Consider the following 19,512-nt stretch of genomic DNA (forward strand, 5'->3'; position numbering starts at 1 on the left):
TAAAGGCTGCCCATCACAATCCTCGCTGATTTGATTTAAAGCAAATGATACATTTCACTGTGCATTCAACGTTGAGGGCACCACCTCACCAAAAGCTTGAAACTGGCACTGATTTAATTCATAATACAATTTAAAAGAAACCTGCACAACCAACATACCACTTCTTTCTCTCCCCTAAATCCATGAGAGCAGAAAAGAGCATGGAATGTATCAAGCACTGCCTACCAACCTGGGCTTGAGGTACTGCAAAACTGGTTGTCAATCTTTTAATTTTGTTGTCCATAGAGATACAAACCAAAAAAGAAATCAACTTGGTTGCTCATCAGAACACAACTGATATGCATTTAACTGAAAAGCAGAATAGTATATAAAAATCAGATAAATAAAATTGTTTTGATGCACCAAATAGCAGCACACTTGTTTGATAGCATAGTGCCAAACTCAAATTTTCTTGTCATTCTACACTATTTTTTCTTCTCATCGATTTCATTTTACTCTTGCATTAGCTTTGCTGGGAAACATAACAGAGGTCAGTTCATTTTCAGAATACAGCAGCCTGCTTCGCAATGTAATTTCTGGACTTTTGACCAGATTAAATGGTTCAACAATTTCTATTTTCTAACTCACTTGCTTTAAACTATTGTCTGCAACAGTTTATCACAAACATTTAAAGCCTGTTTAAAGTAATTGAATACGTTCTTATTAATGTGATTTGAAGTGGGGTGTGGGCCGATTAGAGCCTTTGTTTTATTTCTTCCAGTTTGGATTCTGAAAAATACTAGGAAAATATAGCAGCTTAATTGCACGTTATATCTTAATTTTGTTTTATTCCACTTATTGGCAATAATTGTTCAATTACATTGCCAAATCTCTTTTTTAACTTTAATCATATTACCCAAGTTCCTTTCACTTAAAATAACAAGTGAGTCAAGCATTATTCAACCAGTTTAATGAAGAATGCCATGTAGAAGAAACATGTAGAAGCATCCAAGCAAGACCTTACATGTTAACTGATTCTCTTCCCACAGATGGTCTCTGAACCTGCTGACAGTTTCCAACATTTTCTCATTTTATTAATGCTGGTAAATATTCTGGGCTCACAATAGCATTCGTCTCAGATGACAGTGATTAAGTGAGAACAGTCTGAAAAATTGTTATATTGGTTAAAAAATGATTGTGAAACATGTATTCAATCAGTGGTTCCTCTCCGCACCCTGTGGCGCATCAGGTAGCTACCTTGTCATTTCTTTAGTATTTTTCAGTTGTCTAGGAGGCTGGGTTGCTAGCTTGATGCTCAATCCAGCATGGATGGAAAGTCTGCAAGAAGCCTGCCGAATTCAAACCCAGGACCACTCACCTCGAAGTTCAGAGTGGATACCACTATACCACCAGCCGGCAATTCAATCTTATAGTTAAATGTTAATGATAAGTAATTGGATAATTTTCACTAACCAGCTAGGAAACTAAAGCTCCCTCTATTCTTTGCCACCAGTGCTCTTTGAAACTGTCCCTAGGAGATAACAGCTTAGAAGGTCGATCATTTAGAATTACTCATAAACTATGATTGGGAACTGATAGCACTCAAACTGCAAAATAGAAACTTCGACCAACAGCGTTCATGCACCGAGGCCACAGGTCCACAAAGCCTAATTGCCAATTCTTCTAGATCATGGAAATCTGTTTGGTACCAGTTGAAGGTCATGCATACATCAGAACCTCAGAGACTGCAGAGCTCGTTTGTTTTTTTACAGCAGAAGTATTAGTTCTCACACCCAATGGAGAAATTATATACCAACCTTCACAGTTCACAGCTTACTGCAATGCTTAAAATATCATGAACATTCTCCACTCAAGGAGAGAGGAGTCAATCTCCTTTTGGATCTCCCGGAATACGGCATCCCATGGATTCAGATGGTGACAAGTAGCAGTCATGAATTCACTCTCTGAAAGTCTGCCTTACTGTGGTGAACTAGATATACCTGTCTGGACTGCTCCTGTGGCTCCTCCCACAGACCCCTGTATAAAGGTGACTGTGGCCTGTTGCTCTGCCTCATTCCCCAGGATGTAGTGTTGTTCATTCTTCCAGTCAATAAAAGCCGATACTTCGCTTCCTACGTCTCAGCGTGAGTTATTGATGGTGCATCACTTACCAACCTTATTTCTGCACACATCGATCTGATTGCAAAACAAAGGTACCTCCTCCATCCTCGGTTTCCTACTCCATTCTGAAGTCTGGAGAATGCGATTACAATCACTGGCATGGTTTCACGAGAATTTACATGTGAAGTGCCATCAGGATGTTCGAGATGCGATTCCACTGTATGGGTGATTCACGGGGCAATGTTGCAGCATTCTGAGAGTGCCCCATGTTTTCTTCATCACCTTGCTTCCGTGTGTTCTGCACTGGGGATCATGAAGACACAGTCCTGGAAAGCTGTGCGGTGTGAGGGACCAAAGGAAGAGGTGAATAAGGAATATGAGAAGAACGGCTACAAATGGTGATGAAGAAAAGCTCTCTCCAGCTGTCAAAATGCATCTCATGGCTCTGTCATTCTCTTTTGAACGCCTCTCCGTTTGAACTATTGAAGGGATCCACACTTTACCATTGTAAGTTTAAGTGGCAGGTTACCACTGAGCTACTGAACTAATTGACAAGCCATCATGTAAAAGTATAATCATTCAACTATGATACTCAATTGCAATTACTTTGCCCTTTAACCACATCATGAGGATTAGCAATGATCATTAGTGCAATGCCAATACCGTGCAGCTGCAACTTACACAAGCAGAAACATGCACTTGAACAGGCTAGAACGACAAGAGTTGTTGTTTGGGGTTTTGTTACCCTTCTGCTTCTGTAAGACTCAAAATCAAGCAAAGCGACAGGCCAGGTATTTTCAGTTAGCCAGTTAGTATGACTGTGAACTAATCAGTTAACAGTAGATCCTTTGTGCCTTTCCTCAACATGCATTTGCCTGTCCTGCTGCAATAATTTCTCAATGCTACAGACAAGCTGGTTTTAAACACAAGTGATTCTGGAAATCCAGACCAATGTTGCAAAATGGGTGGGAGGGGAAGGGGAATGAAGTGAGATGCTGGGAGGTGGAAAAGGTAAAAGGGCTGAAGAAGAAGGAATCTGACTGGAGAAGACAGTTCACCATGGGAGAAAAGGAAGGATGAGGATCACCAGAGGAAGGTGAGGAGAAGAGGGGAACCAGAATGGGGAGTTGAAAAAGGGAAAAGGGGGAAGGGGTAAAATTATCAGAAGTTAGAGAAATTCATGTTCATGCCATCAGGTTGGAGGCTAACCAGAGGAAATATAAGATGCTGCTCCTCTAAACTGAGAGTAGCCTCATTATGGCAGTAGAGGAGGCCACTGACCAACATGCTAGAATGGAAATGGGAAGCAGGATTAAAATAGGTAGCTATTGGAAAATCATTTCTGTTACGGTGCTCAACGAAGTGATCCCCCAATCTTCATTGGATCTCACTGATGTAGGGGAGGCAACACCAAGAGTACCAGGTACAGTAGATCACCCCAGCTCGTTGTTCACCTGGAGCAGAAAATATTACAGATGGCCATGGAAGGTGATGAAGCAGTGATGCTCCAAGATGACTGATCTTTGGCACCATCCCTCCACGAGCATCAGCAGCGTGAACTGGTTGTTTCAATGGCACTGCAAGGTCACTGTTGGCGTGGCAGCGGTGTGATCATTTATGATGCCAGACGGAGACAGGATTGCAGATTTGTTCCTCATGGAACCAATGACATTCCCCAAGGCAACTGGAGAACAGATTGCTGAAGCATCATCAGCAGTCTCGAAGCCTGTGGCAACAGTGGATTCCAGGGCCAGCAAGTAGACTCTGGATGGCTGTGTTTAGGTGCAGAAACCTGAGCTTCTAGTGTAGAATTCAGACATTCGTAATGATGCAAAGACTTTTATATCAGGCACATTTTGACTGTGCAGGAAAAGACAGGTACCAGGCTCACCAGAACTATCTATGCAAAGTTGGAGCATGATATCCCCATGTCCTTGTCATTTGGTTCAGACTTTTGGGAAGGCCAGACAATACTTCAATCCGTATGACATCTACTCTCATCAGCTTTTGTCTATAAGCTGACCCATCAAAAGCCCTACCTAACTCTATTTGCCAATCAATCTCTCCTCAGCTGTTTCCACCTATTGCTGGGTAGTTTTTACACCTCTCTCCTCTTAAGATTGCCTGTCACCCTTTTACTCTTTAAGTCCAGATGAAGGATCCGAACTTGAAACTTCAACTGTCTACTTTTCTTCACGGATGATGCCTGACCTGCTGAGTTCCTCCAACAGCTTGTTTTATTTTTGCTCCAGATTTCAGCATCTGCAGTCTCATGTGTCTCCATTAAAGCTCCTTTCAAATCTTCTAGCACAGAACTAATACATAACCACACCTTCCGGGAAGGGGGTATGCAAGTTATCCTGGTAGACAGACAGAGACTAATCTTTACCATAAGGTGATTAACATGTGATCTTTTGAAGGAACTTTCTCTTATATGCGTAGTTTTGGGATCTGAGTTGATGTGCAGGAGTAGTGATGATATATCCAGCACTGACTTTCTACCATCAGGCAGGAGAAGAAAACAGTCAAGATGGGGAGCAGCTTCTTTCCTCAGGCCATTAGGCTTCTGAACTCCCCGACACATCACATTCAAAATGTCACTGGATAATTTGTACTGTAACCTACAATATTTAGATTACACGCTTTACTTTGTTATCTATGAGAAATTCATTTGTTGATTTAAATCTTACTTTCCTAAGTTACTGTGTGTTATGTACACTATTATGCTTTACACCCTTGTCTTGTTTGACAGTATACATGCATATAGTTTAATGACAATAAACTTGACTTGATATTCTCCTTTGAATCTTGCTTTTCATCAGCTAGTACCTGTTATATCTTGTGTATGTAAAATGACCAAAGGATATGTGCGGTGAGCAGCTGAGGCAAGTGAGGGGACACATTTGAACTATCTGTATATTATCAGGTAGAAAAGATTTTGAGATAAATAGGAGTTGTGATCTGAGAAAGAGGAAAGGAAATGAGCATTCCATCATCCACAACAACCTCTGATCTACCTCTGACACTTAGACTTCAGTTGCCAGCACCTTGTCCTCCAGCTGATTGAACTTTAAAGAATCTATTCCTGGAGCTGACATTTTTGAACTACTTTAAATCTTTGATGGGCTTTGATGCAGGATTGATGTTTCCCATAACTTAAGTGTATACAACCAGGGATCACATTCTCCTTCCAAAGCATCAGCTACTCAGGACGGAGATGAGAAGTAACCTCTTCACCCAGATGTTGGTGAATCTTTATATTTCTCTACCAAAAGGATTGTGGAGATTCAGTCACAGAGTATATTGAGAAAGGAATTGATAGGTTGTTGGATATTAAAGTGATCCAGGGATAAGAGGTTAATGCAGGGAAGCAGCTTTGATGTAAAAGGTAATTTTATTCATTAACAGAACAGGCACAAGAGCTGAATTGCTTATTCTTGCTCCTATTTATTATATTCTTCTACATAAGAACATAAGAAATCTCTATGCATGAAATGGCTGCTGGTTTGAGTACTCGTAAGAGATCCATGTGTCCAAGTGTTGGCTGATTTGTTGTGTGTGCGTGTGAATGCAGCTGTGCACATGATGGCAGATGGGACTTGCTGCTATCTCCATTTAACTTGACTTCATTTTATTTTTACCTAGCACTGGGTCCCCAGAGCATCATTTTGGACATCGATCTTTTCCTACTAGTGCTTTGTCTTGGCTCTTGAGGATTTCCAAGACTTTCTTGAATATATAACCCCTCTACAATGACCCATTTCTTCTCTGATACGCTGTTCGATACTGAACAAAACTTCCACTATTGGCCGCATTCAACAATCTCTTCCTATTTAAGAGGTGCAGGCATGATTTCTCTGAGCACTGCTTAGCTTCAGCAAATATGAAATTGCTCACACTCACTTCACAAGTGCTAATGAGAGGAGCAATGTGATTAGTGCCCATAAGCTTGCAGACCATGCAAACACAGAATTCAGGCACCAGGATAAACTGACACCGATTATCCCAGCAACACCATTTTAGTTCTTATTGTTGTTGAAAAGATAACAGGCTGGAATTGTCATAGAGTCATGGAAACAGGGTATTTAGGCCAACAATTCTGTGGCAAAAATCAAGTCACCATTTACACTCCATCCTTTAATGGCTGAAGGAAGATTATAACTGGGAGTTTAATAACCAAGGATTCACATTGTATCAAAAGGACAGGCAGGAAGGCAGAGGGGGCGGCATTACTCTGTTGGTTAAAAATGAAGTCAAATCAATAGAAAGAGGCGACATAGGGTTGCAAGGTGTTGAATCACTGTGGATACAGCTAAGGAACTGCAAGAGTAAAAAGACCCTGATGGGAGTTGGGAGTTGTATACATACCCCCAAACAGTAGTAAGGATGTGGCCTACAAATTACAACGGGAGATAGAAAATGCATGCCAAAAAGGCAAAGTTACAACAGTAATAGGAGATTTCAATATGCAGGTGGATTGGGGAAAATAAGGTTGGTGCTGGGTTTTAGGAGGGGAAATTTCTAATGTGCCAATGAGATGGCTTTTTAGAGCAACCTATGGTTGAGCCCACCAGGAGATGAGCTATTCTGGATTGGGTGCTGTGCAATGAACCAGAATTGATTGGAGAGCTTAAGGTAAAAGAACCCTCAGGGGAAAGTGATCATAATATAATCAAATTCACCCTGAAATTTGAGAAGGAGAAGCTAAAGTCAGATGTATCGGTAGTTAAAAGAGTGTATGAGAAAAGGGAATCCTGTAAATGCCAGAAATCCTGAGTCCCAGGTCATCTTTGACTTGCATAAGCTGTGATTTGAGCTTCCTTATGGATTTGTGGATGGTATTTCTTCAGGATCCTGGCAATCTTTTCAGAAACAAGGAAAATATAGGAAAGACAGGCAACAGCGATGGGTTCCTCCTCGTTATTAGGTTTCCTGCTTTTTCCATTGGCTCTTTTAAGGGCCTGATTGATTTTCTTCACCTTGTAGCCATTCTGCAGGAATGTTATGCGTAATCATCTTATTTCCTCATAGCTTGTTTTTACAGGATTCCCTGTGAATGTGAAGCAGTGTATATCGGCCAGACTGGACACACCGTGGAAAGCCGCATCAAGAAGCACAGAAGCTGTATCTGTTTGGGTTACCCAGAGAAATTGGTGGTAGCAGAACATTGCATTCGCAATGGCCATAGGATTGACTTTGATGGCACAGAACTACTGTGCTGTGCCAATGGCTTTTGGGACTGCCTCGTGAAGAAAGTAATTGAAATAAAACTAGAGGGAAAGAATTTAAACGAAAACAAAGATCTCAGTCTAAGTAAGAACTGAAATTCAATTGTAAACAAGACAGCGAAAACCTGATTGGATGAGAACAACCAATCAGGAGGACGGACTACGGGGTATAAATACTACCAGACTAGACGCGCCCGGGCATCATCCCTGATGAAGATGGTAGAGTTTGTCATTGAAACATCGGTTAAAATTTACACCTGTACTTGGCTGGAAGTCAAGAACAGTTTATTCCTCAATTACTTTGCTTCTCCTGACAGTAATCACCATTGCAAACTTGAATGGCACTAAAGATTTTTTTTATGACATTTTACCCAGACACCAATGATGAAGTAACAGTGAAAATGCACAGAAGTGCAAAAGAATTACTGCCTTTGAGTCCATGTTGATTTTAACTAAATCCAATCCAGGTAATCCACTCCTCGTATCTTACTCACATTATAGTACTTATCTAGAGCCTTCAAGTTCCACAATCAAATTTACCACCATTACTCCAATAACATAGTAGTTTTACCACTTGTTTTTTTTTGTTCATGTCACTTTGCCAATCACCTTCTTTCATCTGCTTGTTGTCCCTTTTGCCACTGGGAACACTGTCATTATGAATTGTCTCTATCAAATCCCTCCTCAGCCTCCACTATTTTGCAAGAACAACAGCTTCCCCACCCCAATGATTTAACTAAATACTTACTTACCCTAGAATGTTTCAGCAAATTTCTTTTGCATCTATCCTGAGGTCTTCCAAAGTGTGACACTCAACAATGAACATCGTACTTCAGTTGTGGCTGACAAGAGGCCCACAAAAGTTGGTCATGAATCCCTTGTTTTTGAACGTTATGCCACTATTCATACTACAAAGTATAACATAATATGCTTTTATAACTGTTTTATCAACTGCCTGCATCCCTCCCCATCAATGTCTAATTTTAATTATCTACATCCTTATGGCCCCTGGTTTACTCTTGAAAATTGTTTCTTCTAGTTTATATTGATTCTCATTGATTTTTCTACTGATATACACTGAGTGGTCACTTTATTGGATACCTCCTGTACCTAATAAATTGCCCACTGAGTGTACGTTTGTAGTCTTTTGCTGCTGTAGCCCATCCACTTCAAGGTTCGATGTGTTGTGTGTTCAGGGCTGCTCTTCTGCACACCCCTGCTGTAATGTGTGGTTATGTGAGTTATTGTCATCTTCCATCAGCTTGCACCATTCGGGCTGCTCTCAGCTGACTTCTCCCAGTAACAAGGCATTCTTGCCCACAGAACTACTGCTCTCTAGATACTTCTTGTTTTTGCACCAGTCTCTGTGAACCCTGTTGTGAGTCCTTGGAGATCAGCAGTTTCTCTGATAAACTCAAACCACTCTGTTTGATAATTTTTTTATTCCACAGTCAAATCATTCATTCCATGATCAAAGTCACTTAGATCACATTTCTTCCCCATTCTGATGTTTGGGCTGAACAAAACTGAACCTCTTGACTGTATCTACATGCTTTTATGCATTGAGCTGCTAACATGACTGGCTGATTCAATATTTGCATTAATGAGAAGGGGAACAGGTGTATCTAATGAAATGGCCACTGAGGGTATAATACCACACCTTTCTATGTTAAATATAATCTAGTACATATTCATCTATTCAAGTAGCCTATCAATAGCCTTTTGCAATCTGTTACTCTCCTCTTTCTCATAGTTAACTCCTTCCAAATTTTGCGTCATCTGCAGATTTGGAAATTATTGCAAACATAGATCCATGTCTAAGTTATTAATGTGTTATTTAAAAAAACAATGGTGCTGGTATTAACGTCTGGGACGTACCATTCTATACTTTCTCCTTGTCTGATAAATGACCATTCACTATTACTCTGCTTCCTTCTACTTTGCTGATTTCCTATCTATGCTGATACCGGCCACTATGACAAGTCTCTCTCATCCAGTCCTTCATCAAACACCATTTGAATACTCATGTACACCATACCAATTACAATGTCCTTATTCACTAATATCATCATATCAAAAAGGTCCTTTCATTAAACTCAGAAAATTTTTCCAATTAAGTCAAATTCTGCCATCAAACACAATATATTTCATTTCCCTTTTAAACGATACAAACTGCGAAATATTTGACTATAGTTTAATAAAAAAGAACCTGAGTGCTTCCTGGTCCAGAACGAAAATAACTGGGTAATTCTGCCTTCAATCACACCCAGGAACTATACTTGTGCAAATGACTGGAAATGACAACTGTTTTGACATCTATCCTCAGTTCATTAGCTGCTGCATTTATTTCTGTGGACACTGGAAAATATGTATTTTAATGTGTTTAACTGCAGAATAGTAACAATTACCCATGTTCTGCTTTATTGATGTGTTATAAGGACAACTATCAACAGACTGCATTTTCTGTCTGGAAACTTGGTTCCTTGCCATGTGATTACTACTCAGAGCATTGACTTGAAACAGACTAATAAATATTTAATGTCCACTTTTAAACAATGAGACACGGTTGACAAACCCTCATGGGACAGGAAGCCTTCTCATACAGCTAGTGTAAGTGAACGTCGGGGACTCACTGCTTACTATTTTCTCAAGCCCACTGGTTGCATGTAAGTTTCCCCCTGTGATTCAGGACCCTGCAAAACTATCTTTATATTCACACCACCTCCACCTTCTCCAGTTCCATACTTATGACCTACCCTAAAACTGTTCAATTTGAAATTCAGATCAGCTTTTTGACAGGGAGGCCAGTGATGTCAAGAAATGCTTTGAACAAATAACCTGGCTGGTAAAAATACTGAAGGAGAGCTTTGGGTATATCAATGTCATAATAAATGTGAAGTAAGAAGAAGGTCTTAGCTTTCATGGGAAAGAGAATACACAATTCTAGGCTGAAGCATTAAATAACTCTAAACTTTGTAATATACATAAATGATCTGGATGATGGGGTGGTAAATTGGATTAGTAAGTATGCTGATGATACTAAGGTAGGAGGTGTTGTGGATAATGAGGTGGGTTTTCAAAGCTTGCAGGGAGATTTATGCCGGTTAGAAGAATGGGCTGAACGTTGGCAGATGGAGTTTAATGCTGAGAAGTGTGAGGTTCTACATTTTGGCAGGAATAATCCAAATAGAACATACAGGGTAAATGGTAGGGCATTGAGGAATGCAGTGGAACAGAGAGATCTAGGAATAACAGTGCATAGTTCCCTGAAGGTGGAGTCTCATGTAGATAGGGTGGTGAAGAAGGCTTTTGGAACGCTGGCCTTTATAAATCAGAGCATTGAGTACAGAAGTTGGGATGTAATGTTAAAATTGTACAAGGCATTGGTAAGGCCAAATTTGGAATATTGTGTACAGTTCTGGTCACCGAATTATAGGAAAGATATCAATAAATTAGAGAGAGTGCAGAGACGATTTACTAGGATGTTACCAGGGTTTCAGCACTTAAGTTACAGAGAAAGGTTGAACAAGTTAGGTCTCTATTCATTGGAGCGTAGAAGGTTGAGGGGGGATTTGATCGAGGTATTTAAAATGTTGAGAGGGATAGATAGAGTTGACGTGAATAGGCTGTTTCCATTGAGAGTAGGGGAGATTCAAACGAGAGGACATGATTTGAGAGTTAGGGGGCAAAAGTTTAAGGGAAACACGAGGGGGTATTTCTTTACTCAGAGAGTGATAGCTGTGTGGAATGAGCTTCCTGTAGAAGTAGTAGAGGCCAGATCAGTTGTGTCATTTAAGGTAAAATTGGATAGGTATATGGATAGGAAAGGAGTGGAGGGTTATGGGCTGAGTGCGGGTAGGTGGGACTAGGTGAGATTAAGAGTTCGGCACGGACTAGGAGGGCCGGAATGGCCTGTTTCCGTGCTGTGATTGTTATATATGGTTATATATATATGGAAACAAAATCTGAATCTCCTCCTTTCTCCATACTTCAGTAACTTCAAAATCAAATACATTTCTTAGACAAGAGTCCTCAGCCAATGCATTGCTATTTGTATGCAATGTTCCAGAATATTAGTTATGTAATACATGCAAATTTAAGGACAACTTGGGGATTTTGAGAGCACTCAGCATCTTAATCAACCACAGGCTAGTCCTCTGGGCACTAGAGACCGAGTTGAGATTTACCTGGTTCTTGCCACAAAATGCCTCATATCCTTTTAGTATCCACTTGACTCAAAGTGTATCAGGCAAGGTGGTGGGACAAAATACACAGAGCCAATTAAGCAGTTTAATAAGTTATCTTGAAGATGTGACCAGAAGCAGATATAAAACACAAGAGTAGCCAAAGTCAAGGGGCACATGGAAGGAAGTATACTTGTCTTCTAATATGATGGAATATACAAAAACGAGTTCACTCTTCAGCTGTTCAGAATGAGATGGGCGAATCATACAAATATGTAGATCATGTCTCACAAGGCTAGAAACTTTCTGATAGATTAATAATATTCAGCAAACTACAGAGAACATATCAGGTTTACTGAGAAGAGTAAAATAAATCACAAGTTCAATGGCATTCTGTGGCTTGACTGTTCTGTGTAAAAAAATCCAACACTTAACTGAGAGCACCATAATGCTGATACCTTAGCTTGCAGCTTTGAAAGTTCACACTGAAACTGAAAAATATTCTGCATTTGTGACTTAGACTGGTTTCTTAAAAAAAAAACCTAAAAATGGTTTGCGTATGCTATCATTGTTTTCACATTGTAATAATAATTTTAAATCCTTTTTAATAGGTGCTGTTCACTTTACCAATCTTCAATGAGTGAAGCTGTGCCCATCATGAAGTTGGACCGGACACTTTAGGTCACTAACAAAATAGTGCAGTTGATCTTATTCCTGTGTCAGGAATGCACCTAATGAAATCACTAGTTAACACAATACATATTGATTCCTTAAGGTTGCTATAACTGGGGGATGGTAATGGGGCCAAGCTCCCACTACCTATTAAATGCTCCCAATGGCATGTGTCTCAAACAGCCTCTAACAACCAAGTTTTTCTGTCCAACAACCAATTTTCAATCCATTCAACATTACTCAAACTCTATAACTTTGAGATGAATTTTCTTGCAGACATTTACAGGAAAAATACAATAGAATAAAAAAACTATACATAAAAAAGACTGGCAAACAACCATAGTGCAAAAGAAGGTAAACTGTGCAAATAAAATTATACTGACAACGTAAGTTATGAAGAGTCATTGAAAGTGAGTCTGTAGGTCACTGATGGCAGTAGCAAGAATGATCTGTATGGTGGGGGTCTTTGATGATAGAGGCTGACTTATTGTGGCAGTGCTCCATGTAAATGTGCTAAGTAGTAGGAGGGCTTTTCCTGTGATGGACTGGGCTGTATCAACACTGTAGCCTTTTTTGTTTTTTGTTTTTTTTTGTTTTTGTTTTTTGTTCCTGGGCATCCGTGTCTCCATAATCAAGCCATGATGCAACCAGTTAGGTTATTCTCTACTGTGCATCTATAGAAGTTTGTCAAGTTTTTTAGTGACGAACCAAAGCTATACAAACTTTTAAGAAAGTAGAGGTGCTGTTGTGCTATCTTTGTGATGACACTTATGTGCTGATCCCAGGAGTGATGCTCTGATACGTTAATGCCAAGGAATTTAAAACTACTGACCCTGTCCACCTCTGTTCCTCTAATGAGGACTGGCTGATGGACCTCCATAAATATAAATAAAAATAAACATAATATATACAAATATAAAGTATCTAAATATATATAGATATCACATCTGTAAATAAATATAAATACATTTATATATAAGAATATAGTAGAAGTTCTTACAATCTGACCAGATCTTATTGGGTTTTGTGCTTTGAAATTAATATGGAAATACGTCTGCCAAGAAATTCACTCCGAGTTTGTTGTGCTAAACTTACTCTAAATTAATTAGTATTTTGGAATCTCCATCTAAAACTCAGTTCTATTGAGAAAAATGGGATTTGAATTTCACAGGCAGAATTCAATGCACTGTCGACACATGGTGCAGGTTGAAGGCAGAATTTCCACGAAGCCATTCTCTCAGCTTCACTGCATTCTCTTTGAAGATGATTAGACCTCAAATCCCAGTTTTACTTTAATATTATATTTCACATACATTTTGGGATGCTGTCTATAACAGGTATTGCTTTAAAAGCTACATGAAATATAAGGCACCCAAAGGCACTGGAATGCACTAATAAATCTCTTAGTTGGTTTTTGGTATGTTATTCATTTTCCAAAATGTGTAGGATAACATCATCCCATGTTACTTCACTCCTGATGAAGGGTTTCAGCCCGAAACGTCGTCACTACCTCCTCCCATAGATGCTGTCTGGCCTGCTGAGTTCTGCCAGCATTTTGTGTTTTTTAGGATAACATCATAGTCAGATTGCACTTGCAGCACAGAAACAAAATGCTTATCTCAACTGGTCTTATGCCAAGGCTCTCCAAACACCATCTATCTCATTGCAACATATCGTTTCAGATCCCTCTCCTCCCCCCACCCCCACAGACTTGCCTTGCACTTTAGTGATTACAGGTTGCTTGTTCTCATCAAGGAATGTGAATCATCACCAAACAACAATTAACAAAATCTATGATAAAATAATTATCAGAGTATCAAACTGAAGGTATGTTTTTCATTTCTCTTCAAGATGTACAGTCATGCTCCAACTGATGAGATGAATTATAATCCTTTGGATAGCAGGTTACAGCGAACTACATTAAAAATGACAGGCATACAACCACTTCAGCTTTTGCTTACAATATATACTGTGCAGAAATTGTTTGACCTATTTGCCTCCAAAATAATGATCAGACATCTAAAGCATCCCACTGAGTGTGAAATGTGATGTGTTGTAAATATGAAAAGCATTACATCAAAACAAATCATTGCTTCCTTTTCTAAATGGATAAATAGTGAAAACAGCTTGCACTTTCATAGTGCCTTTAATACTGCGAGATGTTCCAAGGTGATTGGCAGGACCATTATCAGATGAAGCATTTCAGCAAACAACGATAGATTGGTCAAAAAGGAGGTTGTAGGAGGCTCACAAATGAGGAAAGGGAAATAATGCAGCAGAGAGGGGCAGTGAGGCCTAGAACACAGCATAATATCAAATTAAATTTGTGGATTATCAAGCATCCAGAAATGGAAGAAGACCATAAGACATAGGAGCAGAATTAGGCCCATCTTGTCTGCTCTGCCATTCAATCATGGCTGATCCTTTTTTCTATCTCCTCCTCAATCTCAGTTCCCAGCCTTCTCCCCGTAACCTTTGTTGCCATGTTCAATCAAGAACCTATCAATCTCTGTCTTAAATACACCCAACAACCTGGCCTCCACAGCTGCATGTGGCAACAAATTCCACAAATTCACCACCCTTTGGCTAAAGAAATTTCTCCGCATCTGTTTTGAAAGGGCGCCCCTCTATCCTGAGGCTGTGCCCTCTTGTCCTAGACTCTCCCACCATGGGAAACACCCTTTCCACATCTACTCTGTCTAGGCCTTTCAACATTTGAAAGGTTTCAATGAGATCCCCCCTCATCCAAGATGGTGGTGCGACGCAGCTTGCAGCGGCCACTCCAGAGCTGATTATCTGTTATTTGTGAAGTAGGGTGCCATGCGCAATCATAATCGGATGAAAAACGGACGTGGGAGCATGGAGCATGGAGGAACATCTGAAAATTTCCAGGAAGACCTTCTTCATTGCTGCTGCTGCTGTGAGGTCCAGGTCTCTGCTGAGAAGAACAGGCCCCCAGTCCTCGGGGTCGTGTTGCCGATGGCCGTTGGCGGGGCCGTCTTAATACACTTGGCAGAGGATGGTGCTCGGAGAAGCTGTGCCGGGGGGGATGGTCGAAGGTTCGGAGGTCCGCTGCGGTCAGGTCGCTTTCACTGTGTGCTGCGTCTGCGCGGCTGAGTCGGGCGGCGCCGTGGAAGTCCATAGCGGGGGTATTCCCTTCTGCCACCGGCGTGGGATGAAGAGTCAATCAGGGACCCTGAGGACTTGTGGAAACTGTGTGGTGGTTTCTTTCGAACTCATAGTCTTTTAACATCTCTGGACTATTTTTACTGTGCCCATGGTCTGTTTTTTTTTAATCAATTATGCTATTGTTTGCATTGTTGTAACTATATGTTGTAACTATGTGGTTTTGTGCAGGTCTTGTAGCTTTAGTTTTTGGTCTTGTTTGTCTGGTGGGATTGGAGCTCCTTTCCGGGGAACGCGCTAAGATGGTAGCGCAATGTTAATACGCAGCAGCCCCTCCGGACTCTGGACTGGGGATTGCCAAACGTTATGTGGATTTTCTGGTGTAGTCTGTTTTGTCGTGTGTTTTTGTGATATCATTCTGGAGGAACATTGTCTCATTTTTTAACTGCATTGCATTTGTGGTTTTTAAATGACAATAAACTGAATCTGAATCTGAATCTGAATCCTTCTGAATTCCAGCGAGTACAGACCCAGAGCCATCAAACATTCCTCATATGATAACATATGATAAAAAGATAGAAGGTAGCTGCTGAGCTAGATGAGACTAAAGAAATTGCAGGCACAAGGTCGTCTATAAATTTGCCAGCGACATCACTATTGTTGGCAGAACCTCAGATGGTGATGAGGAGTCATACAGGAGAGAGATAGATTGGCCGTTTGACTAGTGTAGCACCAAGCACCTTGCACTCAGCATCAGCAGAATTAAGGAACTGATTGTGTACCTCAAGAAGGGGAAGTCGGAAGAACACGCACCAGTGTCAGCAGTGGATAGACTGAGCAGCTTCAAGTACCTGGCCATCAGTATTTTAGATCAAGCATGAAGGAAGCTCGCCAGCAGCTATACTTTATCAGGAGTTTGAAAAGATACAATCTATCACCAAAAACTCTAGAAAACTTCCAAAGATGTACAGTAAAAAGAATTCTGACTGATTGCATCACAGCCTAGTATGAAGCCTCCAGTCTACGGGATTGATAGAGGCAACAGTGGGTTGCAGACAGCCAGGTCCATCACAAGCACATGCCTTCCACCATTGAGGACATCCTCAGAAGGCGGTGCCTCAAGAGGAAGCATCCTTCATTAAGGGTCATCACCATTCAGGACCAGCCCTCTTCTCATTGATACCCTTGGGGAGGAGGTACAAAAGCCTGAGGACCCACACTCAACATGTTGCGAACACCTTCTTCCCCTCTGCCATCAGATTTTTGAACAGACGATGATCCCATGAACACTACCTCACTACTTCTCCTTCACACTATCTGCTTAATTTTATTTTGTAAATTATAGTCATTGTTGTGTCCTGCAAGGTACTGCTGCCGCAAAACAAATTTTGTGACGTATGTCAGTGGTTATAAAACTGATTCTGGTTCCAATTGTGAAAAAAGGGTGACAATTTTACATTGGGGGCATTCATAGTAAGTAAACAAGCGTAGGGTACAGGTGGCAGAATCCTGGATGTATTTTATCTTACACAGGAGAGAACAAGTGTAACCAGTCTGAGGTGCACTGGAATATTGAAGTCTCGAGGTTCATCGAAGAAAGAGTTAAGGAGGTGAAAGTGAACAAAATACCACACTTCAGATCTACCGTGGTTACAGGATGAATTATTTTTTCATCAGAGAAAATAACTAATGGGGATCGTTACTGCACTGAACTGCTACATAAAGCTGGATGGAGCCATATAATTGCCTCAGCTCTCTATATCATTCCAATGACATCAAATGTGAAATTCAATGAGAACAAGACAAAGAAAATTTAAATGCATGCCTGAAAGGTTAAAGCAGTCTTTGAAGTGAATGGTTAGTCCTCCCTTCAAAAACCTGAAGCTAATGGGCCTTGACTTCCACTGCCGTGGCAGAGTGAAGATTGAGAAACGTGTGCAGCATTCAAGTTGTAAATTCTCTATTTTACATTTTTTTTTAAAGGATGATAAATGATACAAGTAAATTATATTATTTCACACTTATAAGATTCAGGCTTGGGTTAAAAGGGTCAAAGGGAAAATAATAAATTGGAGATTGGACCCAAAATTGATTTGGCATTAGAAAGCAAAGGGTAATAATCAATAAGTCTTTTACTTGAACTGACCTGCACAACCCTAATCCTACCTCAGTAATGGAGCACAATGGACCATGTCTTGCCCAACTATGGACTTGTCTCTGATTGAATTTTTTTGTTTTTGTAGTAATGTCGTGTTTTGCACATTCTTTTCTTTTGCTATTCACTGTTTTGTACAATTTAAGTTCTGTGTGTTGTCTGTGATGCTGCTGCAATCAAGTTTGTCATTGTAGCTTTACCTCACTGTTCTTATGCACATGAAAAAAAAACTTGACTCAAGGATTATGGATTTGGTTAATAAGGTGGTTAATAAGCTATATGCCAGTCTTGCCTTTATTGATCATGGCACTGAATTTAAGAGCAGCAAGGCCATGTTGGAACTGTATTAATCACTGATGAAGCCATGTTGGGATGCTGCACACTGTTTTGAACACTCATTTATCATACATTTGGTTCACAAAAGAATCTAATAAATCTAGAGAGGGTGTAAGGAATTTCCAAGGGTCTTCGCAGTGCTGAAAAATTTTAGTTCTGGACAGGCAAGGGTTGTTTTCTTTGCAGTATAGGAAAAATTAATGGACAAAATATATAACTGTGGAGGCCTAAAAGAGCAAATCACATGGACTACCAGCAATACAGAATTAAGCTAATTGATAGAAGGAGAAGAGGGGAGTGGAGAGCAGATAAAACTCACCAGAAGGCAATGGGGGGAGGTTTGGATCTTACAGCCTGAAAGAGTGGTGGAAGTAGGAACTTTCATTACGTGTCATAAGTGCACACATGCACACACACACCTGCTTCAAGGTCATGGTAGTCTTTCTCAGGGTAAACACAAGTTTAAAGTGGGCGCCTTTTTTTGTAAAAGCGAAAATCCTCTTTGGATTTCTTTCGGTTAGCGAAAACAGTTACTAATGTAAGTGTTTCGTAAAAGCAAAGCGGCGTAAAGCAACCTTTCGTAAAGCGGGGGACACCTGTATGTGATATGGACTGTCATAATTGACAAGGCTACTGATCAAGGAATGGGAAGTGGGATTGATCAAAATTGACCTGTTTTAGGTGACCCAGGTACAATACGCCCAATGGCTTCGTTCTATCTTACAAGTTTTGATGATTCTAATAATATATCAAGTAATGCATCAGCCAGGTGTTGCTGATTGAAGGCCTTGAGGCCAGGCATCTGGAACACACACAAGCCCAGCGTAGAAGGTGGAAGGAGCAGATCACCTCACAAACTGCCCACCCCATCAGTGGAAAAGACTCTGGTTTCCACACTGGCCTGTTAGCCACCTCAGAACTGATACTACCAGTTATTTTATCCTCCTTAGAAACTTTATGGAGATCCAGGGTTGATTGCAAGACAGTTAGCTCATTAGTAAAGCTCTCCAAACATGTAGCTTTCAACGGAAGCTCTTAATAAGATTTCAGCTTCAAAATGAGCGGTGTGAATACATCGTTACATTTTGTTCAGCCTGCCAGGATTTTATATGGTATTCTCATGGATTATGACTAGTTGCTATATGACAATATCCCATATAACAGATTATTAATTTTTATGCAATCACTACGTTTAGAGAGTCACAATAATCACTGTCGATTTCCAGCAGATTCATCATTACAGTCCACCTTCAAGATGGAAATAAACTGTTGTGTTTTTTCATGTCAGTTGCAAATCCAGGAATGTTATTCCTTTATATACTGAATAGATCTGAAATATAAACTTAGTGATGTGCAATATACTGCTTTCATTGTTAATCCAATTTGTCAAAAGCAACTGCTTGAGAAATAAAAACATGGGAATATATATATTTAACTTTATGTTTCTAATTCAGGGAGTATTTAGTCAGTAGTTTCCCCTCAGGAAATGAAGTCTGCCTGAATGTGTACAATTTATGAAAAGAATAAGCTTTCTTGCTGAGAGAAATGTATCATCAACTATTTTTTTTTAATTAAAAACTTACATTTTTAATGCAGCAGCTTTCCTTTCGGAAATCCAAAAGCATTTTAGGATTGGGCTGTACCCAACAGTCCATCAAGTAATGTGCATACAAATTTAATTGCAAACTAGTGATGCTTGGAAGTTGTAAAT

General features: G+C 40.1%; 1 protein-coding gene across 1 annotated transcript in view; it reads right to left on the reverse strand.

Annotated features, from left to right (window-relative positions):
- The window catches only part of ksr2 (kinase suppressor of ras 2), a 358,563-nt gene that overhangs the window by 36,115 nt on the left and 302,936 nt on the right, over positions 1-19,512 (reverse strand). The gene's annotated exons all lie outside the window — the stretch shown is intronic.

Source organism: Hemitrygon akajei, chromosome 14 (assembly GCF_048418815.1).
Source record: "Hemitrygon akajei chromosome 14, sHemAka1.3, whole genome shotgun sequence".
NCBI lineage: Eukaryota > Metazoa > Chordata > Chondrichthyes > Myliobatiformes > Dasyatidae > Hemitrygon > Hemitrygon akajei.